The sequence below is a fragment of the Symphalangus syndactylus genome, chromosome X (genome assembly GCF_028878055.3).
Source record: "Symphalangus syndactylus isolate Jambi chromosome X, NHGRI_mSymSyn1-v2.1_pri, whole genome shotgun sequence".
NCBI classification, from domain to species: Eukaryota; Metazoa; Chordata; class Mammalia; order Primates; family Hylobatidae; genus Symphalangus; species Symphalangus syndactylus.
In genome coordinates this window covers 17,038,692-17,064,683 of record NC_072447.2, presented here as the reverse complement: position 1 = coordinate 17,064,683, position 25,992 = coordinate 17,038,692, and the positions used below count along the sequence as shown (strand labels likewise).

The window sequence follows — 25,992 nt, the reverse complement described above, 5'->3', positions numbered from 1 at the left end:
TCAAAGCGAGGCCCACATGGACAGAGCTGGTGGCATTATAAGTCCTCCGCTATGTTGTAACGTAGCAAGACCCCTGTCCGGCCTCGATGGGTCTGAGCGGCAGGTGCCATTGCCTTCCCAACAGCCGCGTGTGACCCAACACGAGTTCGGGAATGAGAACATTCTCCCCTCGGAGCTTCGCAAGCTGTTTTGGCACAAACTCACTGCTCACCAGACTTCTTTGAACAAGGAGTCTTCTTAAAAATGACACTTAAGCCAGTAATCCTAGCACTTTGGGAGGCCGAGGCGGGCGGATTGCTTGAGGTCAGGAGTTCGAGATCAGGCTGGGCAACATGGAGAAACCCCATCTCTACTGAAAAATACAAGAACTAGCCAAGGTTGGTGGCGCATGCCTGTGATCCCCGCTACTCAGGAGGCTGAGTCAGGAGAATCGCTAGAACCCGGGAGGTAGGGGTTGCAGTGAGCCGAGATTGCACCATTGCACTCCAGCCTGGGCAACACAGCGAGGCTCTGTCTCTAAATAAAATAAAATAAGATAAAAAAGTAAAATAAAGTAAAATGAAATATAAATATAATAATAAAAATAAAAATATAATAATAAAAATATTATAATAATATAATAATAAAATCTGCCTACATAGGTCAGTGTGCAGGCGGTGAATTGACTCCTTGCTCTGTGGCATCAGAGCCTTGGAGAAAACGGGGGTCACTGAGAAGGGGGGGCGGGTCAAGTAAGAAGAAAACGCCAGGGAGGCTGATGCAAATCCCAGAACTCAAGGAGCAAGGGAGGGACTCTTCTATCGAGTCCTGACGCCTAGGGCTAAAGGTAGAGGAGAAGGAATCCATTCTTTGCCTTCTCTCTCTTCCCGCCCCCCAGCCCCTGCACCTGCTCCCCATTGGCTGAGCCCAGTTGAAGTCACCCAGCCAGGGTGATTTCAATCAGAGCCAGGTGATGTCAATTACACAGGGCCTTTTCTCTCTCTCTCTCTCTCTTTCTCTCTCTCTCTTCCCGCCCCCTAGCCCCTGCACCTGATCCCCATTGGCTGAGCCCAGCTGAAGTCACACAGCCAGGGTGATGTCAGTCAGAGCCAGGCAGATGTCAATTACGCAGGACCTTCTCTTCCCGCCCCTTAGCCCCTGCACCTGCTCCCCTTTGACTGAGCCCAGCTGAAGTCACCCAGCCAGGTGATGTCATCTGTCTGTCTGCCAGGCCGATGTCAATTACACAGGGCCTTCTCTCTCTTCCCGCCCCCTCGCCCCTGCTCCTGCTCCCTATTGGCTGAGCCTAGCTGAAGTCACCCCGCTATAGAGCCAGGCAGCTGTCAATCACACAGGGCCCACAACAGCCCAGAGATGGGTTGAGTGCGAATCTGGGGGACCCTGTGAATCAATCACCTCAGCGCCTGCACAGTGGGAAGGGGTACCCCCTGGCACGTTGCTGCCAAGTTTCAACAGCGCTTAGAGGGGAAGCGGCAGAAGCAATTCGGCTTCTCAATGGGCTTGCCCCGGCGTGCGCTTGCACGAAGCATTGGCAGGAAGGAAGCTTACAAATTCATCTGGGACCAACAGCTTCCAGGGATCCCGTGAGATGCGGGGCGTGGAGGGTTTGTGGAAACAGCAGAGTGAGTTCTGTGTTATTTACTGCTGTTCTCTTCGGTCACATTGTTCTTTTGTTTTTTGTTCAAAAATAGGTGACTTTTAGGCCGTACGCAGTGGCTCACGCCTGTAACCCCAGCACTTTGGGAGGCCAAGGCGGGAGGATCACCTGAGGTCAGGAGTTCGAGACCAGCCTGGCCAACATGGTGAAACCCTCTCTATAATACAAATAACAAAAATTAGCCTGGCGTGGTGGGGGGTGCCTGTAGTCCCAGCTACTCGGGAGGCTGAGGCAGGAGCATTGCTTGAGCCTGGGAGGCGGAGGTTGCAGTGAGCCGAGATATGGCCACTACACTCCAGCTTGGGCAACAGAATAAGACTCCGTATTTTTTAAAAAAAAGTGACTTTTAGGCCGTATATAATGGCTCACGCCTGTAATCCTAGCACTCTGGGATGCCGAGGCGGGAGAATTACTTGAGCCCAGGAGTTTGAGACCAGCCTGGGCAACATAGCAAGACCCCATCTCCATTTATTAAATTTAAAAAAAGGTGACTTTTATTTGTCAGAATGAGTTATACAAATTCTGTGCTTTTAAAAATTTTTATTTTCTTTTATTCTTTTATTTATTTATTTATATTTTTGAGACAGAGTCTTGCTCTGTCGCCCAGGCTGGACTGCAGTGGTGCAATCTCGGCTCACTGCAACCTCCACCTCCCGGGTTCAAGCGATTCTCCTGCCTCAGCCTCCTGAGTAGCTGGGATTACAGGCAAGAACAACCACACCCGGCTAATTTTTGTGTATATATATATGTATATATATGTGTATATATATGTATATATATGTATATATATACATATATATATATATATGTATATATATGTATATACATTTTTTTTTTTTAGTAGAGACGGGGTTTCACCATGTTGGTCAGGCTGATCTCAAACTCCTGACCTCGTGATCCGCCCGGCCTCCCAAAAGTGCTGGGATTACAGACGTGAACCAGCTCACCCGGCCTTATTTTATTCTTTTAATTGAGAAAAATTGCACATATTCACAGGATACATAGTGATGTTTCTATGTATATAGTGTATAAGTATCAGATCCTTATAACGTATAATGATCAATGTATAATTAATGATCAGATCCATATAACCTATAATGAGATGATTAATAGCACATCCATCATGTCAAACAGCCCTTCCTTCCTTCCTTCCTTCCTTCCTTCCTTCTGTTCTCTCTCTCTCTCCTTTCTTTCTTTCTCTCTCTCTCTTTCTGTCTCTCTCACTTTCTCTCTTTTGGTCTCTCTTTCTGTCTCTCTTTCTTTCTTTCTTGTCTCTCTCTCATCCAGGCTGTAGTGCTATGGCGTGATCTCGGCTCACTGCAACCTCCACATCCAGGGTTCGAACAATTCTCCTGCCTCAGCCTACCAGGTAGCTGGGATTACAGGCATGTGCCACCACAGCCAGCTAATTTTTGTATTTTTAGTAGAGACAGGGTTTTGCCGTGTTGGCCAGGCTGGTCTCGAACTCCTGACCTCAGGTGATCCACCTGCCTCAGCCTCCCAAAGTGCTGCGATTACAGGCGTGAGCTACCATGCCCATCATTTCTTTGTGTAGGGAACATTTAATATCCTCCTTCCAACTATTTGAAACTGTAGAATATACTATTGTTAACTATCATCATTCTACGGGGCTTTAGAACACTAGAATTTATTCCACCTGTCTAGCTGTAATTTTGTATGCCTTAATAATTGTTTTCATATGCATATAATAGCTCTCCGGGAAGAAAAAAAAATAAAACAATAAATGTCACCTAGAACAGGAATCAGTAATGCTGTCAAAACTTTATTCAAGCTGTGTGTGGTGGCTCATGCCTGTAATCCCAGCACTTTAGGAGGACGAGGCAGGTGGATTACTTGAGGTCAGGAGTTCGAGACCAGCTTGACCAACATAGTGAAACCCTGTCTCTACTAAAAATATAAAAAAAATTAGCCAGGCCTGGTAGCAAGTGCCTGTCATCCAGCTACTCAGGAGGCTGAGGCACGAGAATCACTTGAATCTGGGAGGCAGAGGTTGCAGTGAGCTGAGATCGTGCCATTGCACTCCAGCCACTGCACTCCAGAGACAGACTCTTTCTCTCTCTCTCTTTTTTTTTTTTTTTTTTAATTTTTAAAAGGTAGGCAGATTACCTGAGGTCAGGAGTTTGAGACCAGCCTGGCCAACATGGTGAAACCCCGTGTCTACTAAAAATACAAAAATTAGCCAGGCGTGGTGGCGGGCGCCTATAATCCCAGCTACTTGGAAGGCTGAGGCAGGAGAATCGCTTGAACCTGGGAGGCGGAGGTTGCAGTGAGGCGAGATCACGCCAGTGCAGTGTAGCCTGGGCAACAGACAGAGACTTCATCTCAAAACAAACACGCAAAAAATTGACATTATGCACAGTATTTAATTACATGAGACAGTCAATACTGTATTCTAAAATAGTCTTTGTGTTAGGTGGTTTTGCCCAACTGTAGACAAATGTGAGTACTGTGTTTTAAGGCAGGCTAAGCGATGATGTTTGGAAGGCTAGCTGTATTAAATGCCTTTTCAAGCAAGGATCTTTTCAGCTTACAATGGGTTTATCAGGATGTAAGCCATTTTAGGTCAAGGAGTATTTGTATTTTGCTTTGATGAACATTTGACTATTCAACCCTTTTAAAGTGGTGCATTCATGTGGCAGTTTGAGAGACATTAACAACAAAAAAAATACAACACCTCCAGCAAGTACCAGAAAGATCGCCGTTCTCTGTACAACTTCAGATTTGATAAAGCAGGCTTTTAAAAAATGCTCTAGGGAATTGCAGGTCAGGTTAACAAAAACACATATTCAAATACCACAAATACAGCTATTAACATTAAAGCTGGCAGGGCATGGTGGTTCACACCTGCAATCCCAGCACTTTCGGAGAACAATGTGGGTGGATTGCTTGAGGTCAGGAATTCAAGACCAGCCTGGTCAACATGGTGAAAACCTGTCTCTACTAAAAATCCAAAAATTAACTGGGTGTGGTGGCAGGTGTCTGTAATCCCAGCTACTCGGGAGGCTGAGGCAGGAGAATCCCTGAAACCCAGGAGGCGGAGGTTGAAGTGAGCCGAGATCATGCCACTGCACTCCAGCCTGGGCAACAAGAGTGAAACTCCGTCTCAATAAAACAAACAAAACCCTCCAAAACACAAGGATGTTGGGGTTTGTCAACACAAGGACCCCTTGTGTCTTTGTGTCTTTGGACTTGAGGAAATAGTCCCCCGCAACCTCTAAAAGTCAATACGTTTGATGTTTTCAAGGGTAGGTGGTAATCTTGCTGTAATCACTGACTTCAGAGCTATCCTTCCTTCCTCGGATTGGGGTATGGGGGTAGGGAAAATAACACCCATGACGATGGCCACATCCTAATTCCTGGATCCCTGCACCTGTGAACATGTGACCTCACATGGCAAAATGAATGTTGCAGGTGCGATGAAGCTAAGGATCTGGAGATGGGACATGATCCTGCATGATTGGGTGGGCCCAGTGTCTTCACAGGGTCCTTAGAAGAGGAGGTAGCATGGTCAGAGGCAGAGAGATTGGAAGATGCTATGCGGCTGGCTTTCAAGATGCAGAGAGGGACCGTGCATGAAGCATTGCCAGGTAGCTTTTGCTGGACTATAGTTCAATCCACTTCAATTGCATCCAGTTCCTTTTGAAAGCCCTAGAGGAAGGTCCATCGTGCCTCTCCGAGCTCCTGGGGGCTCCAGGCGTCCCTGGGCTTGTGGCCACATCACTCCAGTCTCTGCCTCTGTCTCCAAGTGGCCTTCTCCTCTGTGTCTGTGTCCCTTCTTCTGTCTCTTAAAAGGACACCTGTCATTGTGTTTAGGGCCCATCCTACTCCAGGATGATCTCATCACCAGATCCTTAATATAATTATATCTGCAAAGACCCCTATTTCCATTTTTTTTTTTTTTTTTTTTTTTAGACGGAGTCTCGCTCTGTCACCCAGGCTGGAGTGCAGTGGCTCGATCTCGGCTCACTGCAACCTCCGCCTCCTGGGTTCATGCCATTCTCCTGCCTCAGCCTCCTGAGTAGCTGGGACTACAGGCACCCGCCACCACGCCCGGCTAATTTTTTGTATTTTTAGTAGAGATGGGGTTTCACCGTATTAGCCAGGATGGTCTCGATCTCCTGACTTTGTGATCTCCCTGCCTCGGCCTCCCAAAGTGCTGGGATTACAGGCGTGAGCCACTGCGCCCGGCCAAGACCCCTATTTCCAAATATGGTCCCGTTTACAGGTTCTCAGGTTTTGGTGTGGACTCATCTTCTGGGGGACACCACTCAATCTCTTACAGTTGTATTCAGCTCCCTCCAGAAGCTGCAGTGGAGGGTCCTTCCTGCCTCTCCCAGCTCCTGGGGGCTCCAGGCATCCCTGGGCTTGTGGCTGCATCACTGCAGTCTCTGCCTCTGTTTCCATGTGGCCTCCTCTGTGTCTGTGTCTCCTCTTCTGTCTCTTAGGAGGACACCTGTCATTGCATTTAGGGTCCACCCTAACTCCATATGACCTCATCTCTAGATACTTAAGTAATCACATCTACAAAGACACTATTTCCAAATAATGTCCCATTGCAGCTTGTGGACAACAGGATGTGGACAGATCTTTCTGGGACCACAAGTCCTAGAAAGTGGATTGAACTACAGTCCACTTCAACTCTATGCAGCTCCCTCCAGAGGCTCTGGGGAGGGTCCTTCCTGCTTCTCCCAGCTCCTGGGGGTTCCAGGTGTCGCTGGGCTTGTGGCTGCATCACTCCAGTCTCTGTGTCCATCTCCACGTGGTTTTCTCCTCTGTGTCTGTGTCTCCTCTTGTGTCTCTTAGAAGGGTGCCTGTCAGTGGATTTAGGACCCAAGTTAAATGCAAGATGATCATGTTTCAAGATCCTTCACTATATCACATGTAGAAAGACCCTACTTACAATTAAGGACACACTCTGAGGTTCTGGGTAGATGTGAATTTTTTTTTTTGTAGGGTGAGTGGGGGCACGTTTTAACCCAGTACAGGGACCTAACCCAAGACAGTGCCTTGATTAGGGAAGACAATGGGGTCATTTCATTCATAGAATCATGAATTGATGATTCCTCCTGTTTATCAAGCATTCTCTAAAATGTTCCCGGGCTGAGTGTGGAGCTCTGAGAACTCTTGAACAAGCCTGTCCATGGTGGTTTCTGCCTTCTGTGCTTTATAATTTAGAGGAATTCGGTTGGGTGCGGTGGCTCACACCTGTAATCCCAGGACTTTGGGAGGCCGAGGCAGGCGGATCACCTGACGTCAGGAGTTCGAGACCAGCCTGACCAAAATGGAGAAACCCCCATCTCTACTAAAAATACAAAATTAGCCAGGGGTGGTGGTGGGCGCCTGTAATTACAGCTACTCAGGAGGCTGAGGCAGGAGAATCGCTTGAGCCCAGGAGGTAGAGGTTGCGGTGAGCCAAGGTCATGTCATTGCACTCCAGCCTGGGCAGCAAGAGCGAAACTCCGTCTCAAATGATAATAATAATGATAATAATAATAATTAATAATTTAGAGAAATTCATTATTTCTGTGCCTGGTGAATTGGCGTGCTTTCGCGGGTATGGATTACAGGATTTTTATCTTTCTTGGGGCATCTCCAGGGATGAAAGTCAGGTCCTGGACTTTTAAAATCAAAGGCCATGACGTTAGATGACCATTAAAGAGAAAGATAAAAGCTGCCACAAGGTTCCATTTGTCTACTTGAGCATTTGCAGGCTGAGGAGTGGAAAGGTTGTTTCTGATGTCCGCAGGGGACCGTTTTACACCTGGAAACCCGTGGGGCGTGCCGGCGACTTCGCTTTTCACCCCCTCTGGCTCCTCTTTTTTTGAAGCTGAGAGAGATGATTTTCATTTCTGGCAACATCAATGAGGCTTTCTGGGCACTCGCCTGTGAGCAGGAAAAGGCTAAGACAGGTATAACCTGTCTTTGGGACAGGCTCTCTTTGGGAGGCCAAGGCAGGCGGATCACCTGAGGTCAGGAGTTTGAGACCAGCCTGGCCAACACGGTGAAACTCTGTCTCTACTAAAAATACAAAAATTAGCCGGGCGTGGTGGCAGGCACCTGTAATCCCAGTTACTTGGGAGACGGAGGCAGGAGAATCATTTGAAATCGGGAGGCGGAGGTTGCAGTGAGCCGAGATTGCACCACTGCACTCCAGCCTGTGCAACAGAGCAAAACTCCATCTCAAAAACAAACAGCCGGGTGCGGTGGCTCACGCCTGTTATCCCAGCACTTTGGGAGGCTGAGGCAGGCGGATCACGAGGTCAGGAGTTTGAGACCAGCCTGGCCAACATGGTGAAACTCCGTCTCTACTAAAAACACAAAAATTAGCCGGGCATGGTGGTGCGTGCCTGTAATCCCAGTTACTTGGGAGGCTGAGGCAGGAGAATCATTTAAAATTGGGAGGCGGAGGTTGCAGTGAGCCGAGATCGTGCCACTGCACTCCAGCCTGGGCGACAGAGCAAAACTCCGTCTCAAAAACAAACAAACAGCCAGGCGCGGTGGCTCACGCCTGTTATCCCAGCACTTTGGGAGGCTGAGGCAGGCAGATCACGAGGTCAGGAGTTTGAGACCAGCCTGGCTAACACGGTGAAACTCCGTTTCTACTAAAAATACAAAAAAATTAGCCAGGCATGGTAGCGGGCGCCTGTAGTCCCAGCTACTGCGGAGGCTGAGGCAGGAGAATGGCGTGAACCCGGGAGGCGGAGGTTGCAGTGAGCCGAGATCGCGCCACTGCACTCCAGCCTGGGTGACAGAGCAAGACTCCATCTCAAAGCAGAAACAAAACAAACAAGTGGCTAAGAAGGAGCAGAGACCCCGTCTCTACTAAAATAAATAAATTAATAAAAGTTAGAAATCAGTGCTTGCAAGAAATTTAGTGTCTTCATTCATTCATTCATTCATTTTCCCACAGTTATCAAATGTCTGCTCTGAGCTAGGGTCCACTCTAACGGGGCCCAATACAATAACAACCAGTGTTCACAGAAATAGCAAGCGCTCAGCTTCCTTCCCTCCTGCCTCTTAATTTCAAAATCTCTTGCTCACACCCATCAGTGTGTATGTGTGTGTGTGTGATAGAGTCTTGCTCTGTCGCCCAGGCTGGAGTGCAATGGCACCATCTCAGCTCACTGCAACCTCTGCCTCCCAGGTTCAAGTGATTCTCCTGCCTCAGCCTCCCGAGTAGCTGGGGTTACAGGCGTGCACCACCACGCCCAGCTAATTTTTTGTATTTTTAGTAGAGACAGGGTTTTGCCATGTTGGCCAGGCTGGTCTCAAACTCCTGACCTCAGGTGATCCACCCACCTCGGCCTCCCAAAGTGCTGGGATGACAGGCGTGAGCGGCTGCACCTGGCCTTTCATAAGAATACTTCTTAGAAGAATCCTGCCTACCACAGAATTGCCTCATCTCTCCCCTCACTTTGTGTCCAAAGGGAATTCACAATCTCCATTCCGGGGTTTGAGCGCAGGCTGAGATGAGATTCAGCTCTTCTGGGGACTTGCAAATGCTTTGAAAAGATATGAAAGGGGTCGGGCATGGTGGCTGACGCCTGTCATCCCAGCACTTTGGGAGGCCAAGGCAGGCAGATCACGAGGTCAGGAGTTCGAGACCGGCCTGGCTAACCTGATGAAACTCCGTCTCTACTAAAAATGCAAAAATTATCTGGGCGTGGTGGTGCGCACCTGTAATCCCAGCTACTCAGGAGACTGAGGCAGGAGAATCTCTTGAACCTGAGAGGCGGAGGTTGCAGTGAGCTGAGATTGTGCCACTGCACTCCAGCCTGGGCGACAGAGCAAGACTCCTTCTCAGAAAACAAACAAAAAACCAAACCAAAACCAAAACAAAAACAAAAACAAAAACACCCAAAAAACCCCACAAAGATATGAAGGGGAGAGGTGCATTCCTGGGTGTAATATTCTCAATGAACACCAGGTGGCGGTGGTGAGGCACCAGCCACACAAGGCGTCTTGAAGCGTGAACTGCCCGAAACGGTGACTTTTGTGTCCACAGTACCTGGTATGTGGTCAAACACTGGGCTACATGGTGCTGTGAAGGTATCTTTCAGATGAGATGAACATTTTGTTCAGAGTTTGAATGAAGCCGGTGACCACGCACAATGAGGGTGGGCCTCGTCCGATCAGTTGAAGGTCTTAAGAGCCAAAGACCAGTATTTTCCAAGGACAAAAGGATTCTGCCTCCCGGGATTCAGGTTCCAGCTGCAGCATTAACGCTTCCTGGGGTCTGCAGCCTGCTGGTCTACCTGAAGATTTTAGTGTTTCCCCTTCAGAATCATTGAGCCAATTCCTTAAAATCTTCCTTACTTAGATATCTATATGCACATGCATAAAACCAACATATACCTCCCTCATAGCCAATTCCTTAAAATCTCTCTCTCTCAAATATCTATATGCATGCGTAAAACCAACATATACCTCCCACATGGCCAATCCCTTAAAAATCTCTTTCTTAGATATTTATATTTGTATGTGTAAAACCAACATATACCTGCTACTTAGACAATTCCTTAAAATCTCTCATTCAGATATCTATATATGCATGCATAAAATCAACATAAACCTCCTACTTAGCCAATTTCTTTCTTTTTCTTTTTTTTTTTTTTTTTTGAAACAGAGTCTTGCTCTGTTGCCCAGGCTGGAGTGCAATGGTGTGATCTCAGCTCACTGCAACCTCTGCCTCCTGGGTTCAAGCAATTCTCCTGCCTCAGCCTCCCTAGTAGCTGGGATTACAGGCACCCACCACCACGCCCGGATAATTTTTGTATTTTTAGTAGAGACAGGGTTTCACCATGTTGGCCAGGCTGGTCTCAAACTCCTGACCTCAGGCGATCTGCCTGCCTCGGCCTCCCAAAGTGCTGGGATTACAGGCATGAGCCACCATGCCTAGCCTAAGCCAATTTCTTAAAATCTCTCTCAAATATCAATATATGTATATATGAAACCAACATATACCTCCTACTTAGACAATTCCTTAAAATCTCTCTCAAATATCTATATGCATGCATAAAACCAACATATATCTCCTTCACAGCCAATTCCTTAAAATCTCTCTCTCTGAAATATCTATATATGCACGTATAAAACCAACATAAACCCCCTACTTAGCCAATTCCTTAAAAACTCTCTCTCTCAAATATCAATATATGTTTGTATGAAGCCAATATATGCCTCCTACTTAGACAATTCCTTAAAATGTCTCTCCCTCAAATATCTATATGTATGTATAAAACCAACATATACTTCCTTCATAATTTCTTAAAATCTCCCTCTCCCTTAAATATCTATATATGCATGAACAAAACCAACATATACTTCCTTCATAGCTAATTTCTTCAAATCTCTCTCTGTGTATATAGATGTATATAGACATAGATATAGAGATATTCTATATCTTCATATAGATATGCATGAATGAAGCAAATATGTACCTACTATATAGATAAATACTTAAAATCTTTCCTTTCTCTCTGTATGTGTATATATATAGAGATATTATATATCTATATATAGATCTGTATGGGTAAAGCCAATATGTACCTCCTGTATTGACAATTCCTTAACGTCTCTCTCTCTGTGTATGTCCATATATAGATATATAGACATTACATATCTATATGTATGTAAAACCAACATATACCTCCTACATAGACAATTCCTTAAAATCTCTTTGCCTCTCTCTCTGCCTCTCTCTCTCTCTTTTTTTTGAGATGGAGTCTTGCTCTGTTGCCCAGGCTGGAGTGCAATGGTGTGATCTTTGCTCACTGCAACCTCCACCTCCCGGGTTCAAGCGATCCTCCTGCCTCAGCCTTCCAAGTAGCTGGGATTACAGGTGCCCACCACCATGCCTGGCTAACTTTTTGCATTTTTAGTGGAGACGGAGTTTCACCATGTTGGCCGGGCTGGACTTGAACTCCTGACCTTAGGTGATCTGCCCGACTTGGCCTCCCAAAGTGCTGGGATGACAGGTGTGAGCCAGCGTGCTCGGCCTAGAGATATATAGTTATTTATATAGATACGTACGGATAAAGCCAATATGTACCTCCGATATTGATAATTCCTCAACATCTCTCTCTCTGTGTATATTTATATATAGATATATAGACATTGTATATATATATATATATATATGCATGTAAAAAACCAACATATACCTCCTACATAGACAATTCCTTAAAATCTCTTTGTCTCTCTCTATATATATATATTATCTGTCTATCTATCTACCTGTGTCTATATAAGTGTGATTAAAGCCAATATGTATCTCCTATATAGACAATTCCTTAACATTTCTCTTTGTGTGTGTGTATGTGTGTGTGTATATATATATACGTAATATCTATATGTATTTATAAAACTAATAGCCAATTTCTTCAAATCTCTTTCTGTAACCTATCTACATGTGTGTTTACATGTCTGTCTATATGTATGTATAAAACATCTACCTCCAGGCCGGGCACAGTGGCTCACACCTGTAATCCCAGCACTTTGGGAGGCCAAGGAGGGCGGATCACGAGGTCAGGAGTTCAAGACCAGCCTGGCCAACATGGTGGAAACCCCATCTCTATTAAAAATAAAAAAAAAATTAGTTGGGTGTGGTGGTGGGTGCCTCTAGTCCCAGCTACTCGGAAGGCTGAGGCGGGAGAATCATTTGAACATGGGAGGCGGAGGCTGCAGTGAGCCGAGATAGTGCCACTGCACTCCAGCCTGGGCCACAGAGTGAGACTCCATCTCAAAAAAAAAAAAAAAAAAAAATTCCTATCTACTTCCTATTGTTTTTCTCCATCTTATTGGTTCTGTTTCACTGTCTGATACACCACCCAAGGAGAGAGAATAAGGGGTCCCCGTGGGTTTGTGGGGTGACTGGAAGAGTCACAGACGACCTGTGGGTGCCTGGATTCCGGGAGGGGACAGGAGGACTCAGGGAAGAAGGACAGGGTGGAATCATCAGTTTCCCTCTAGTGGGAGGCCGGGAGCTTCCAACTGCCTCTGTACCCCCGACCCAGCACACAAAAGGACGAGGCGAAGCATATCCTCCTCTCTAAGCATCAGCGCCAGCCACGGCAGGTGCAGCGGTAGCAGTGAGCCTTGGCACTCAGCGTTTTTCTGCACTGTGGGTGAAAGTCCGGAAAGACATCAGAACCTGTGAGCCCTGAGTGCCAGCCTGGCCCCTGTGGGTGGGGAGTGAAAGGTGCCAGAGCAGTGGTCCTCAGGCTGGGGCTGGGTTAATTCCAGGAGAATCACCCTCTAGCAAGAGAGGTCCCAATGCAGAGTCCCAGGCCTGCCCAGGAGAATCCAGTTCAGGAGCCTGTGGGTGAGTTCCAAAGGGTGTGGCCAGGGATTGCTCAGTGATTCAGGCGACTCGATGATAAAGGGGAGTGAGCTTTTTTTTTTTTTTTGAGATGGAGTCTCACTCTGCCTCCCAGGCTGGAGTGCAATGGCACGATCTCGGTTCACTGCAATCTCTGCCTGCCGGGTTCAACTGATTCTCCTGCCTCAGCCTCCTGAGTAGCTGGGACTACAGGTGCCCACCACCATGCCTGGCTAATTTTTGTATCTTTAGTAGAGACGGGGTTTCCCCATGTTGGTCAGGCTGGTCTCGAACTCCCGACCTCGTGATCTGCCCATCTCAGCCTCCCAAAGTGCTGGGATTACAGACATGAGCCATTGTGCCCGGCCGATCCTCTTTTTTTATGGGCTAAACTGTGTCCCCTCTAAAATTCCTAGATTGAAGCCCTAACCCCAGGACCTCAGAATGTGGCTGTATTTGGAGATAGGGTATGTAAAGAGGTAATTAAGGTAAAATGAGGTTATTAAGGTAAACTGAGGTTATTAAAGTAAAATGAGGTTATTAAGGTGGACCCTGATCCAGTAAGACTGACGTGCTTGTAAGAGGACATTGGGAATGGGCGCGGTGTCTCACGCCTGTAATCCTAACGCTTTGAGAGGCCAACGTGGGCGGATCACCTGAGGTCAGGAGTTCAAGACCAGCCTGGCCAACATGGCAAAACCCTGTCTCTACTAAAAATACAAAAATTAGCCCGGCTGGGTGGCAGGTGCCTGTAATTACAGCTACTTGGGAGGCTGAGGCAGGAGAATTGCTTGAATCCGGGAGGCGGAGGTTGCAGTGAGCCGAGATTGTGCCAATGCACTTCAGCCTGAGCAACAGAGTGAGACTCTGTCTCAAAAAAAAAAAAAAGAAAAGAAAAAAAAAACGGCCAGGTGCGGTGGCTCATGCATGTAATTCCAGCACTTTGGGAGGCCGAGGCGCCTGGATCACAAGGTCTAGAGACTGAGACCCGTCTCTACTAAAAATACAAAAATTAGCCAGGCGTGGTGGTGCATGCCTGTAACCCCAGCTACTCGAGAGGCTGAGGCAGGAAAATCGCTTGAACCCAGGAGGCGGAAGTTGCAGTGAGCTGAGATCGCGCCATTGCACTCCAGCCTGGGCAACAAGAGCAAAACTCTGTCTCAAAAAAAAAAAAAAAAAAAAAAGATACTGGGACACAGACTCACACAGAGGGATAATCCTATGAAGATGTAGGGAGAAGGCAGCCATCTACAAACTGTAAATGAAAAACTATGTGAGACGGGTCTCATCAATATTGACATTTATTGTGCCAAGGTTAAGGACCGTGGCCCGTGATGTGGCCTCAGGAGGTTTGGAGAATTGCCCAAGGTGGTTGGGTTATAGCTTGATTTTACACATTTTAGGGAGACAGACGTTGCAACAAACACATACATCCATACATGGAAGGCGTACATTGGGTTGGCCCAGAAAGGTAGGACATCTCTACGTGGGGGCCTCCAGGTCACGTGTGGATTCAAGGATTTTCTGATATGCTGTTCAATTTAGCAGAAAGAAATGCCTGAGTTTACATGAGGGGGGTTGTGGAAGACAAGGATTTTGTGATGTAGATGAAGCCTCCAGGTAGCAGGCTTAGAGAGAATGGATGGTAAATGTCTCTCTGTTTTGTTTTGTTTTTGTTTTGAGACGGAGTCTCCCTCTGTCACCAGGCTGGAGTGCAGTGGCACAATCTCCACTCACTGCAACCTCTGCCTCCCAGGTTCAAGCGATTCTCCTGCCTCAGCCTCCCAAGTAGCTGTAATTACAGGCACCTGCCACCCAGCCGGGCTAATTTTTGTATTTTTAGTAGAGACGGGGTTTCACCATGTTGGCCAGGCTGGGGTAAATGTCTCATATCAGAGGTTAAAAGCTGTCGGACTCTCCAGAGAAGACGTGATGAGGGAAGAGGATTGATATGGTTTGGCTGTGTCCCCACACAAATCTTCCCCTGAATTGTAGCTCCCTTAATTCCCAGGTGTCTTGGGAGGGACGTGGTGGGAGGTAATTGAATCCTGGTGCAGGTTTTTTCCATGCTGTTCTAATGAGAGAGAGTAAGTCTCACGAGATCTTATGGTTTTATAAAGGGGAGTTTCCCTACACTAACCCTGTGTCGCCTGCCACCAGGGAAGACGTCCCTTTGCTGTGTCTTCATCTTCCACCGTGGTTGCGAGGCCTTCCCCAGCCATGTGAAACCGTGAGTCCGTTAAACCTCTTTCCTTTATAAATTACCCAGTCTCAGGCATGTCTTTATTAGCAGCATGAGAACAGACCAATACAGGGATTCTTTCTTTTCTTTCTTTCTTTTTTTTTTTGTTTTTTTGTTTTTTTGTTTTGTTTTTGAGATGGCGTGTCACTCTGTCGCCCAGGCTGGAGTGCAGTGGCTCAATCTCGGCTCACTGCAGCCTCTGCCACCGGGGTTCAAGCGATTCTCGTGCCTCAGCCTCCCAAGTAGCTGGGATTACAGGCACCTGCCACCGCGCCTGGCTGATTTTTGTATAGGGGTTCTTTACAGAATGCAAATTTCCCCCACAAGAGACGGCTTTGCAGAGATAGTCCAAGATAAGTGAAGGACAATATATTTTGCAGAAAAATATGCTGATTCCTTCAGGGCCTGCTATCTGTCCTGTGATGCTATACGAGAGTTAGGTGGGAATTTGGTATTCTGTTGCTATGAAGAGTCTGTTTGATCAGTCTTATCTCAAAAAATAAAAGAAACAATTAACATAGAAAACTGCTATCTTTAGGCCAGGCTCGTGGCTCATGCCTGTCATCCCAGCACTTTGGGAGGCCAAGGCGGGCGGATCACAAGGTCAAGAGATCGAGACCAGCCTGGCCAACATGGTGAAACCCTGTCTCTACTAAAAATGCAAAAATTAGCCAGGCGTGCTCGTGCGCGCCTGTATTCCCAGCTACTTGGGAGGCTGAGGCAGAAGGATCATTCAAACCTGAGAGGCGGAGAGTGCAGTGAGCTGAGATCGTGCCACTGCACTCCAGCTTGGTGACAGAGCGAGATTCCGTCTCAAAAAACAAAAAACAAACCCTGCTCTCTTTAGATAGGGTAGCATGGTGCTTTGGCTCCTGGCTGGCGTCTGGGAACTTGTGTGTAGAAGTTTCACCATCCTAAATGATAAGAGTGCCTCACTGTGTGTAAAGCGTTTTTCATCAACGATATGATTTATGCCAAACACCTGCTTTCCTTCTGGGTGGGACCCTGGAATTTGGGGAGGTACTTGGCAATGGTTGCCTGTGGGACCAGCCCCTAGTAAATAGCCCGTAATTAAGCTGAGTCTCCGATGAGTTTCTGTGGTCGACAGCATTTGACTGACATGTGTGATCCGGACTTGTTGCTCGGAGAACTGGGTATATCGTGTGTAATTCCACTTGGAGACTCTGAAGCTTGACCCTCGATTTTCCCCAGACTTTTCTCAATATGCATTTTCCCTTTGTTCATTTTGTTTTGTGTGCTTTGGCTATAATAAATCATAGGTGGCCGGGCACCGTGGCTCACGCCTGTCATCCCAGCACTTTGGGAGGCCGAGGAGGGCGGATTATAAGGTCAGGAGATCGAGACCATCCTGGCTAACATGGTGAAACCCCCATCTCTACTAAAAATACAAAAAATTAGCCGGGCGTGGTGGCAGGTGCCTGTAGTCCCAGCTACTCAGGAGGCTGAGGCAGGAGAAGGGCGTGAACCCGGGAGGCGGAGGTCGCAGTGAGCCGAGATCGCGCCACTGCACTCCAGTCTGGGAGACAGAGCGAGACTCCGTCATAAAAAAAGAAATAAAAAAATAAATCATAGCTGTGAGTGTGACTACATGCTGTCTTCTGTGAATTCTTCTAGAAAATCAACAAACCTAGGAGTTTTCAAATAATACGCTTCAGCATTTCAATGTGGAAATAACTTTCCTTAGGAGAGGGAAAACAGCAGCACAGATGGAATAATTCAAACAGAGACACCAAAAGAGGAGAACGTGAAAGATTCAGGTTTCAACTTTTAGGAGCTGGAAGAAAAAAAAAAATAACTGAATTGGTATATCCTTTTTTTTTCCAATTGAAGCTAGCTTTCTTTCTCTCTCTCTTTCTTTCTCTTTCTCTCTCTCTCTCTCTCTCTCTTTCATTATACTTTAAGTTCTGGGGTACATGTGCAGAACGTGCAGGTTTGTTACATAGGTATACATGTGCCATGGTAGTTTGCTGCACCCATCAACCCATCATCTACATTAGGTATTTCTCCTAATGCTCTCCCTCCCCTAGCCCCCCAGCCCCCAACAGGCCCCGGTGTGTGACGCTTCCCTCCCTGTGTCCATGTGTTCTCATTGTTCAACTCCCACTTATGAGTGAGAACGTGGTGTTTGGTTTTCTGTTCTTGTGTCAGTTTGCTGAGAATGATGGTTTCCAGCTTCATCCATGTCCCTGCAAAGGACATGAACTCATCCTTTTTTATGGCAGCCTAGTACTCCATGGTGTCTATGTGCCACATTTTCTTTATCCTGTCTATCATTGATGGGCATTTGGGTTGGTTCCAAGTCTTTGCTATTATGAACAGTGCTGCAATAAACATACATGTGCATGTGTCTTTATAGTAAACTGATTTATAGTCCTTTGGGTATATACCCAGTAATGGGATTGCTGGGTCAAATGGTATTTCTAGTTCTAGATCCTTGAGGAATCGCCACACTGGCTTCCACAATGGTTGAACTAGTTTACACTTCCACCAACAGTGTAAAAGTGTTCCTATTTCTCCACATCCTCTCCAGCATCTGTTGTTTTCTGACTTTTTAATGATCACCATTCTAACTGGCATGAGATGGCATCTCATTGTGGTTTTGATTTGCATTTCTCTAGTGAACCTTGAGGAGCTTTTTTTCATATGTTTGTTGGCTGCATAAATGTCTTCTTTTGAGAAGTGTCTGTTCATGTCCTTTGCCCACTTTTTGATGGGGTTGTTTTTTTCTTGTTAATCTGTTTACATTATTTGTAGATTCTGGATATTAGCTCTTTGTCACATGGATAGATTACAAAATTTTTCTCCCATTCTGTAGGTTGCCTGTTCACTTTGATCATAGTTTCTTTTGCTGTGCAGAAGCTCTTTAATCAGATCCCATTTGTGAATTTTGGCTTTTGTTGCCATTGCTTTTGGTGTTTTAGTCATGAAGTCTTTGCCCACGCCTATGTTCCTGAATGGTATTGCCTAGATTTTCTTCTAGGGTTTTTATGGTTTTAGGTCTAACATGTAAGTCTTTAATCCATCTTGAGTTAATTTTTGTATGAGGTGTAAGGAAGGGATCCAGTTTCAGCTTTCTACATATGACAATGAGTGTCAGGCATCCATCTCTACAGCCAATTCCCAGTTCACGTATCATCCAGGGAAGGGTTAGATAGTCAAAGATTCTGCCCTCCCACCCCCTGTCAGGCAGCCAGTGGAGGTGCAGGCTGGTCATCTTCTCATCTGATCCTCTCATAAGCTTCACACGCCGCTGCATAGTTTGTGCTATTCTGATGTTCACTTCAAGAGATGGTGGACACTCATCGTCAGATGTGTCTCCCTTCTTGGCTTCTTTTCTGGTCGGAATATATCAATTAATTTTTTTTTTTCAGTTTCTAAACTTTGAAACCTGCATTTTTCATTTTCTTCTCTTTTGGTGTTTCAGTTTGAATTATTTCATCCCTGCTGCTATTTTCACACTCCTGAATAACGAAGTTATTTATATACGGAGATGCTGAAGTGTATTATTTGGAAAAGGAAATTTATTACCTCTGATATGGGTTTGGAGATTTATTAAAAATAAATATCTTGACATACCAGCTTGAACAGAGATTTCACCTAATCAGGAACTTATGAATTCTATGAATATTTGAATTAAGTTGCAGGTGCATTTCTCAGATTAATTTCTGCTCTGGGATGTTGGAGGGGTTGTTGTCCATCTTATTTATAGACAGTTTTTTGCTGCTGTAGACACTGTAAGACACCTGTAATTTATCAGCTAATTCTGTGGGTAAAATATGATGTTTAGAAGGTGTAATGAGATTAATTATTTTCTCCTAAAATACATGTCCACATCCTAATCTCTCTAGAACCTGTGAAGGGGGCTTTATTTTAAAAAGAGCATTTGCAGATATACTTAGTACATGATTTCAAGATGAGGTCATCTTAGGGTGGCCCTAAATACAATGACAGGTGTCTTTGTAAGAGACAGAAGGAGACTCAGACACAGAGGATAAGGCCACTTGGAGATGGAGGCAGAGACTGGAGTGATGTGGCCACAAGCCCAGGGATGCCTGGAGCCCCCAGGAGCTGGGAGAGGCAGGAAGAGTCCTCCCCTAGAGCCTCCAGAGGGAACATGGTCCCGCCTATACTTTGATCTCAGATTTCTGCCTCCAGAACTGAGAGGAGATAAATTCTTACTGTTTTAATCCTCCAGTTTTGTTGTTGTTGTTGTTGTTGTTGAGACAGAGTCTCACTCTGTCTCCAGGTCGGAGTGCAGTAGCCCGATCTTGGCTCACTGCAACCTCCGACTCCCTAGTTCAAGCTACTCTCCTGCCTCAGCCTCCCCAGTAGCTGGGACTACAGGCAGGCGGTGCCATGCCCAGCTAATTTTTGTATTTTTAGTAGAGACGGGATTCACCATGTTGGCCAGGGTGGTCTTGATCTCCTGACCTCGTGATCCTCCTGCCTCGGCCTCCCAAAGTGCTGGGATTACAGGCGTGAGCCACTGCACCTGGCCTTAAGCCTCTAGTTTTGTTAAATTATTACGGTGGCCCCAGGAAGGTACTAGAGAGAGGCGGTTTCTGTAGTAGTTTTTCCCTCACAGGATGTTAACAGTCTTTTTCTAGTCTGTCTCAGGTCTTAGCCCACCAGAGAGCTATGTGGGGTATTCACTGGCTGTTTCGTTTTGGGCTGGTACTGTAGATGTAGCTATAATATGTCTGTGTCATTGATGCGAAGTTGAATCATGCTATACAGTATCATGTATCATGCCTAATTTGAGGTCAGTCCTATTGACACTTTTGCTACTTTCCAAGGAATCCTGAAAGCCACATTCATCATTTCTGAGTGAGGACAAAGCCCTCTTGATCCCTTGACTAGCAGAAGCCCCAGAGAGTTCCCTCAGATAAAAGGTGCCTGCCTTGGGAGGGATGGCCCAACAGAGTTGCTGATGGATGAGAGATTTCAAAGAAAGGAGAGAGGGCAGATGGCTGGCTTTCGTTTTCAGACATGTCTGTGGACATCTTGAATGCCCGGTGCGAGTTGTGGGTGATGGTTTATTCCGGGACAGGATTGCATTCTTTGTCTGGGTTCTATTTCCACATGATTATCTTCTTTCATCGTCCATTTTGTTTTTGAGCATTTGAGCATTTTGAGCATTTGAGGTACGTAGAGTTACACGAGGTCATATGTGAATGAATTACATTTTGTTACTTCACTCATCTCTCGACGGACAGATTGTAGATTTTTGAGTACAGCATTAACGTGCCTTTCGCTAAGGGTTTTAAAAGATCCCTTTACAGCAGTGTCAAGTGTAAATTATAAGTGGTGGCTCACGCCTGTAATCCCAGCACTCTGGGAAGCCGAGGCAGGCAGATCACTTGAGGTCGGGAGTTCCAGACCAGCCTGGCCAACATGGTGAAACCCCCATCTGTACTAAAAATACAAAAGTTAGCCGGGTGCGGTGGTGCGTGCCTGTAATCCCAGCACTCTGGGAGGCCGAGGCAGGCAGATCACTTGAGGTCGGGAGTTCGAGACCATCCTGGCCAACATGGTGAAACCCCGTCTTTACTAAAAATACAAAAATTAGCCAGGTATGGTGGTGCGCTCCTGTAATCCCAGCACTGTGGGAGGCTGAGGTGGGCAGATCACCTGAGGTCTGGAGTTCGAGACCAGCCTGACCAACATGGTGAAACCCCATCTCTACTAAAAATACAAAAATTAGCCAGGTGTGGTGGTGCATGCCTATAATCTCCGCACTCTGGGAGGCCGAGGTGGGCGGATCACTTGAGGTCGGGAGTTCGAGACCAGCCTGGCCAACATGGTGAAACCCCGTCTCTACTAAAAATACAAAAATTAGCCAGGTGAGGTGGTGCGCACCTGTAACTTCAGCTACTCGGGAGGCTGAGGCAGGAGAATCGCTTGAACCCAAGAGGCAGAGGTTGCAGTGAGCCGAGATGGAGCCACTGCACTCCGGCCTGAGTGACAGAGTGAGACTCTGTCTCGGGGGGAGGGGGGATGTGAATTGTGGGGAAGAACTGTGTAAGCCGGTAGGATAGGAGATGGTTGCAGGAATGCGGGTCGGGGGTAGTGATGTGGAGTTAACAAAGAAGGTGGTACAGAGTGCTTCGTTCTGAATTTTTGAAATTCTTGAATGATTTTCTTACTGGGGTAAAATATATGTAACCTGAAATTTACCTTTTTAACCATTTTTATTTATTTATTTTTGAGAAAGAGTCTTGCTCTGCCACCCAGGCTGGAGTACAGCGGCGTAATCTCGGCTCCCTACAACCTACGCCTCCTGGGTTCAAGTGATTCTCCTGCCTCAGCCTCCCCAGTAGCTGGGACCACAGGCACGCACTGCCACACCTGGCTAAATTTTGCACTTTTAGTAGAGATGGGGTTTCACTATGTTGTCCAGAATGCTCTCAATCTCCTGACCTCGTGATCTGCCTGTCTTGGCCTCCCAAGGTACTGGTATTACAGGTGTCAGCCACTGTGCCCGGCCATTTATTTATTTTTTTGTGAGTCTCGCTCTGTCATCCAGGCTGGAGTGCAGTGGCATAATCTCGGCTCCCTACAACCTACGCCTCCTGGGTTCAAGTGATTCTCCTGCCTCAGCCTCCTGAGTAGTTGGGACCACAGGCACGCACTGCTACACCTGGCTAAATTTTGCATATTTAGTAGAGATGGGGTTTCACCATGTTGGCCAGGATGGTCTCGATCTCCTAACCTCGTGATCTGCCTGTCTTGGCCTCCCAAAGTACTGGGATTACAGGCATCAGCCACCGTGCCCGATCATTTCTTTATTTTTTTTTTTGAAAAGGAGTCTGGCTCTGTCACCGAGGCTGGAGTGCAGTGGCGCAATCTCGGCTCACTACAACCTCCACATCCTGGGTTCAAGTGATTCTCCTGCCTCAGCCTCCTAGGTGGTGACTGGGACCACAGGCATGCACTGCCACGCCTGGCTAAATGTTGCATTTTTAGTAGAGATGAGTATTCACCATGTTGGCCAAGTTGGTCTCGAACTCCTGTTTTTAACCTTTTTTAAATATACAGTTCAGTAGCATTAAGGACATTCTCATTTTGTGCAATTTTCACCACCCTCTACCCCCAAAGCTTGTTTATCTTCCCCAACTGAAACTCTGTCCTCGTTAAACACTCTTAGGGCCGGGCACGGTGGCTCACGCCTGTAATCCCAGCACTGTGGGAGGCCAAGGCGGGCAGATCATGAGGTCCGGAGTTTGAGACCAGCCTGGCCAACATGGTGAAACCCCATCTCTAGTAAAAATACAATAATTAGCCCAGCGTGGTAGTGCATGTCTGTAATCTCAGCTACTCAGGAGGCTGAGGCAGGAGAATGGTCTGAACCCAGGAACAGGAGCTTGCAGTGAGCGGAGATCGCTCTACTGCACTCCGGCCTGGGTGACAGAGGGAGACTCCCTCTCCAGACAAACAAAAACAAAAAAACAGTCTCTCCTCATTCCCCTCCCACAGTCCCTGGCTGTAAGAGTTAAAGAAAGAGGAAAGAAACAGGAAAAGCGGCTTAACAGTTACAGACAGGTTTATTTTGGTGAATAAACCTGAGAGATGATTTGGGCCAATTTTGGTTAGGAGCACTTTTTTTTAACAGACTTAAGAGTTCTTAAGGGTTTAGGGCAGGCGAGTTTATTACAGGCTTGGAATGTTTTTATGTTTTTTTCGTTTTGCTTATTTGAGGGGGAGAGTTTCATGTTTGTTGGTTTGTTTTTGTTTGTTTGTTTTTTGAGAGGAGTTTCCCTCTTGTTGCCAGGGCTGGAGTGCAGTGGCACGATCTCGGCTCACCACAACCTCTGCCTCCGGGGTTCAAGCGATTCTCCTGCCTCAGCCTCCTGAGTAGCTGGGATTACAGGCATGTGCCACCACGCTCGGGGAATTTTTGTATTATTTATTTATTTATTTATTTTTGAGATGGAGTTTCGCTCTTGTTGCCCTGGCTGGAGTGCAATGGTGTGATCTCGGCTCACTGCAACCCCGCCTCCCAGGTTCAAGCGATTCTTCTGCCTCAGCCTCCCAAGTAGCTGGAATTACAGGCACGTGCCACCACGCCCGGCTAATTTTGCACTTTTAGTAGAGACAGGGTTTCTCCATGTTGGTCAGGCTGGTCTCGAACTGCCGACCTCAGGTGATCCACTGGCCTTGGCCTCCCAAAGTGCTGGGGTTGCACGTGTGAGTCACCACCCCTGGCCTGTGTTTGTTTTTTTCGTTTTTTATTTTTTTCTGCAGCTGCAGGCATACCCACCCCCAAGTTTCCTTTCAGCTTTTCTATTTTAGTGCACCTAAAAGGAAAAGAATGTGCTTATTAGGGCCCATTGGATGAGTGTGAAGTTTGGTGGTTACCCAAGAAATTCTCCCTTCCTTTGTGCCCGAGCTGTTTTATTTCTGTTTTACGGTTTGCTTTTTCTGGCTGCTTGTTCTTAGAAGTGATTTTCTTGAAATGCATGAGGTTAGCAAGGGAGCAGGAACTTAAAATGGCAGTTTGTCACCATTACTGGGTATATACCCAAAGGATTATAAATCATGCTACTATAAAGACACATGCACACGTATGTTTATTGTGGCACTATTCACAATAGCAAAGACTTGGCACCAACCCAAATGTCCATCAATGATAGACTGGATAAAGAAAATGTGGCACATAGACACTGTGGAATACTATGCAGCCATAAAAAAGGATGAGTTCATGTCCTTTGCAGGAACATGGATGAAGCTGGAAATCATCATTCTCAGCAAGCTATCACATGGCATCGGCCTCCCAAACTGCTGGGATTACAGGTGTCAGCCACTGAGCCCAGCCTATTTATGATTTAACTTTTTAATTGACACTTGTACAGATGTACCATGTATAGCATGATGTTTTGAAATATGTATACATCGTGAAGTGGCTAAATTGAGCAAAATAACATTTGCATAACCTCACATATCATTTTTGTGAGAGAACCCTTGAAATGTATTCTATTAGTGATTTTCAGGAATAGAATACACGGTGGCTGGGCACGGTGGCTCACGCCTGTCATCCCGGCACTTTGGGAGGCTGAGGTGGGTGGCTCAATTGAGTCCAAGAGTTCAAGACCAGCCTGGCCGCTATGGTGAAACCCTGTCTCTACAAAAAGTACAAAAATTAGCTGGGCATGGTGGCATGTGCCTGTAATTCCAGCTTCTTGGGAAGCTGAGGCAGGAGAATTGCTTGAACCCGGGAGGCGGAGGTTGCAGTGCGCCGAGATCACACCACTGCACTCCAGCTTGGGCAACAGAGCAAGACTGTGTCGCAAAAAAACTAAAAAAATAACCAAACACTGCATGTTCTCATAAGTGTGAGTTGAACAATGAGAACACATGCACACAGGGAGGGGAACATCACACACCGGGGCCTGTCAGGGGCTGGGGGACTAGGGGAGGGAGAGCATTAGGACAAATACCTAACATAGATGACCGGTTGATGGGGGCTACAAACCATCATGGCATGTGGATACCTATATAACAAACCTGCACGTTCTGCACATGTACCCCAGAACTTAAAGTATAAAAAAAAAAAAAAATAGTAGTGTTCGTACAAAATCTCGGTTCAGCGCAACCTCCGCCTCCCGGGTTCAAGCGATTCTCCTGCCTCAGCCTCCTGAGTAGCTGGAATTACAGGTGCCTCCCACCGTGGCTGGCTAGTTTTTGTACTATTAGTAGAGACGAAGTTTCACCATGTTGGCCAGGCTGGTCTCAAACTCCTGACCTCAGGTGATCGACCTGCCTTGGCCTCCCAAAGTGCTGGGATTACAGGTGTGAGCCACCACACCCGGCCCCAATTTTTTTTTTTTTTTTTTTTGAGACGAGTCACACTCTGCCTCCCAGGCTGGAGTGCACTGGCACGATCTCGGCTCACTGCAACCTCTGCCTCCCGGGTTCATGCCTTTCTCCTGCCTCAGCCTCCTGAGTAGCTGGGACTACAGGCGCCTGCCACCATGCCCGGCTAATTTTTTGTATTTTTAGTAGAGACGGGGTTTCACCGTGTTAGCCAGGATGGTCTCGATCTCCTGACCTCGTGATCCACCCGCCTTGGCCTCCCAAAGTGCTGGGATTACAGGCATGAGCCACTGTGCCCGGCCTTTTTTTTTTTTTTTTTTTTTTTTTATAAATTAGCTAGGCGTGGTGGTGCCTGTAGTCCCAGCACTTTGGGAGGCTGAGGCCGTAGGCTGGCTTGAGGCCAGGTGTTCGAGATCAGTCTGAGCAACATAGTCTGACCCTATGTCTAAAAATATTGAAAAAGAAAGTCAGCATTTTTTTCTGAGAGATTTTGACTCCCCTCCACCATCCTTCACTAAGTGAAGCAAGCAAAAGAATTCTGCAAGAACACATGTTGACTTTCTTTTTCTTTTCTTTTCTTTCTTTCCTTTTTTTTTTTATTTTTTGAGACAGAGTCTTGCTCTGTCGCCCAGGCTGGAGTGCAGTGGCTCCATCTCAGCTCACTGCCACCTCCCGGGTTCAAACGATTCTCCTGCCTCAGCCTCCTGAGTAGCTGGGACTACAGGCACCCGCCACCACCCCTGACTAATTTTTTGTATTTTTAGTAGAGATGGGGTTTCACCGTGTTAGCCAGGATGGTCTTGATCTCTTGACCTCCTGATCCACCCACCTCGGCTTCCCAAAGTGCTGGGATTACAGGCGTGAGCCACTGCATCCGGCCCTTTTTCTTTTTCTTTTAGAGGTGCTGTCTCGCTCTGT

At 46.7% G+C, this 25,992-nt stretch overlaps 1 long non-coding RNA gene across 1 annotated transcript in view; it reads left to right on the top strand.

Annotated features, from left to right (window-relative positions):
• The first annotated feature begins 1,215 nt into the window (after nucleotides 1-1,215).
• Nucleotides 1,216-25,992, top strand: part of LOC129475140 (uncharacterized) — an 84,575-nt gene continuing 59,798 nt past the window's right edge. The window contains exons 1-2 of the long non-coding RNA XR_010119742.1: nucleotides 1,216-1,622; nucleotides 15,159-15,228. This is a non-coding gene — a long non-coding RNA (uncharacterized lncRNA). The remainder of the gene's footprint in view (nucleotides 1,623-15,158; nucleotides 15,229-25,992) is intronic.